Consider the following 3,668-nt stretch of genomic DNA (forward strand, 5'->3'; position numbering starts at 1 on the left):
TACTGATGGAGATGAGGATGAAGAAGAAAAACAAGAGGAATCCATTAAGACCATTCCTTGGTACGTCAAGTTGAATCATGATCCTAAGCAGATCATAGGAGATAAGGATGCAGGAATCCTTACAAGAAGAAAGGTCAGAGAAAACTCATGTATGATCTCTGAATTTGAGCCTAAATCATTCAAAGAGGCTCATAAAGATGAAGACTGGATCAAGGCAATGGAAAAAGAACTTGACTAGATAGAGAAAAATGGTACATGGTCTTTGGTACCCAAACCGGAGCATAAAAATGTCATTGGTACCAAATGGGTTTTCAGAAATAAGCTGAATGAGGATGGCATGGTGATTAGGAACAAAGCCAGATTGGTGTGCAAAGGATATGCTCAAGAAGAAGGAGAAGACTATGGAGAAACCTTTACTCCTATAGCCAAATTGGAAGGAGTCTGTATGCTTCTTGCATATGCAGCTTTTAAAGGTTTCAAAGTATATCAAATGGATGTAAAATATGCATTCCTAAATGGTGTACTTGAAGAGAAGGTGTATATTGAGCAACCAGATGGGTTTGCCCTATCTGAAGACAGTGACATGGTATGTAGGCTACATAAAGCCTTATATGGTCTAAAGAAAGCACCTAGAGCATAGTATGAGCATCTGCATTCCCATATTGTGAAGATAGCAATATCTACTTGAAGTCTAAAGGAGATCAGATCTTAAGAGATGAGGTATTTGTTGATGACATTATCTTTGGTGGAGATGACAAGATGAGTCATGAGTTTGCTGATGAGATGAAGAAAGAGTTTGAAATGTCACTCATAGGGGAGATTAAATTCTTCATTGGACTGCAGATCCAGCAGATGAAAGAAGGAATCTTTAGCACTCAGTCCAAGTATGTCAAAGAGGTGTTGAAGACCTTTGGCATCGAAGATAGAAAACCGGTTGGTACTTTGATGGTGACCGGTTGTAAACTATCCAAAGAAGATGACTCAGCATTGGTTGATGAGAAGGAATACCAATCAATGATTGGTAAGTTGTATTATGTAGTGCATAGCAGACCAGTTATTGCACATGCAATTGGCATTACTGCAAGATTCCAAAAAAGCCCAAGAGAATCCCACTTGGTTGCAGTCAAGTGGATTCTTAGGTATCTGAAGGGAACTATTGACTATGGATTGTGGTATCCATATAGCAAGGATTTCAACTTGAAAGTATACACAGATGTTGATTGGGCAGGCAATATAGATGACCAGAAAAGCACAACCAGTGGTGCATCCTTTCTCGGTGGTAAACTAGTCTCATGGATGAGTAAGAAGCAGAGTTGTATCTCTCAATCTATAGCGGAAGCAGATTATGTTACAGCTTTCATGAACTACACTCAGACAATTTGGATGAAGCATGTATTAAATGGCTTCAAAGTTCCTGTATCTGAACCGGTAGGTATATTTTGTGACAATACTAGTGCAATTAATATCTCCAAGAATCTAGTTTTACATTCTAGAACCAAGCACTTTGAGCTTAAGTATCATTTCTTGAGGGAAAAGGTTTAGAACAAAGAGATTGCACTGGAACATGTTTCCAGTCAGGAGCAATTAGTAGACATATTCACCAAGCCTCTCCCAAAGGCTACATTTATGTACTTAAGAGGTGAATTAGGGGTGTTGCCCGTTCAGGAGGTAAACTAAAGGTATATGCTCCACATCAGTTAGGTATTGCATAGTCAAATTTTTCTTTAGGATTGATGTGTTGAAGGATGCTACTCCTCAAGGGGAGTAGCATAATGGAGCATGGAAGCTTGTGCCTCCACTTTGGCATTGTTGTCAAAGGGGGAGAAGATGAGAAGCAGAGAAGATATCTTCAGAAAGATGAGAAGCAGAGAAGATATCTGCAGAAATTGGGGGAGAAGATGTGAAGCGGAGAGACATCTTTGTATATTGCCATCAATACCAAAGGGGGAGATTGTTGGCATTATGTGAACCGGTATGAGGACATAATGACATTGTGTGTTGTCATTGATGTCAATATGATGAAAAGAAGAGAACCGGTATAACACTGTGAACCGGCATTTGTGCCAAAGTAAAGCGGTGTGCTTGTTCAAGGTGAACCAGCATATGGTTATGGGAACCAACACATGGAAGCGTTGTATGACTACCGGTTGGTAGTCTCAAATTCAGGGTTTCTGGTTGAAGTGCTTCAAGCCTGTGTGGCTCAATCGGTGACATTGTGTGATGAGTTAGCATGATAATGAAGAATGGATCGTGTTGCCATGTCAGCCTTGTGCACGTGAAGGATCTTGCATGAAGGAGATTGTCCCTATCTACCTTGGGAATGTGCAAAGTTTGTAAACGGTGATAACACGTGATGGGTTATCAGCTGCCATGAAATCAGTGGAAAATGAATGATGGAGATTAATGCAGTATGTTGAACGGTCAGGATTGAACCATTTGAAATGCTTAACCTAATAGATTTAGGGTTTAGGGTTTATGCTACCAACTTGTCTATTTTCCTATAAGGTCGATGTTGTGTTTCTTTTTGAAGTTGTTGGCAAAAGTTGTGTGTGTGTATCCAAGAGAAGGGATACGTGATTCTTGCCAGACCAAAAGGAGAGAAGTGATACCTGTAGAGTGTAAGTGCAAAAGGTGAAGAGGAGCTTAAGCGGATCTGCATTGGCATTGAGTGTTGTTACCAGATCATTGTAATACCTATTGATCTCTAACCACCTCAATAGTTGGAAAATCCCTTAACAGGGTAGCTTTAATTGGCTTGTTGTTAATCCTTTAACAGGGTGAATCAAAACAATTGAGTTCTTGAAATCCTCTAACAAGGTAACCTTTAACAGGGTTTAACCCTTAACCAGGTATTCTTGCCATCCCTTAATCGGGTGATCCCTAACAAGATCGGTTCCTAACATAACCTATTGTATCAGTCTTTAACCAGACAAGGCTCCTAACAGAGCGGACTTCTAAAGAGTTCAAAAACAAGCTTGTGGGTATTCATCCCCACCGTGGTTTTTACCAGTTGAGTTTCCACGTGAAAAATATGTGTGTTATGTGTGATGTCTTCCTCGGGTGATGCTTTGTTGTTTTCTGTCAAGCAGTAAATCATGTTGATCTAGTTGCTCATATGTATATCTTTGATGGTAGATAACTTGTTCATGTATTAGGGTGAAATGGAAATGAAGTGTTAGAGTATATGAGAAGATAGGTATCAACCGGTTTATGCTTGTCTTAGCTATTCTAGGTTTTTGCCTGTTGTACTCTATTTTAGTACCAGTGTTACTGTTTGTCTATTAATGCACAATGTCTACTGACAAACTGGTTTAAGAGTGTATTTTTGTCTATACTGATTCACCCCCCCCTCTTAGCACATGTTTGGTACTATTTGTTCATCATTGTGTTATCAGATCTATAGGTCCAAACTACACTTGAGAAAAAGATAAAATGGTGTAGGTCGGACCTATAGGCCTGCCATGCACCAAAGGCATTTTGCTCAATCTTTCAAATTGACAACTTGAGACTTAAAATCAAGATGATTTCTTGAGGGCCAAGTTACAAATAGGGACAACATCTAATTTTACGTTGGTCAATGTGCTTAGAACACATGGGCTACAAATTGGACAAAAATTTGTAGGGTTACCCCAATTTTTCCTAAAGCCAAAATTGGGAATAACAAAGCT

The sequence above is a fragment of the Cryptomeria japonica genome, chromosome 2 (assembly GCF_030272615.1).
Source record: "Cryptomeria japonica chromosome 2, Sugi_1.0, whole genome shotgun sequence".
Taxonomy (NCBI): domain Eukaryota; kingdom Viridiplantae; phylum Streptophyta; class Pinopsida; order Cupressales; family Cupressaceae; genus Cryptomeria; species Cryptomeria japonica.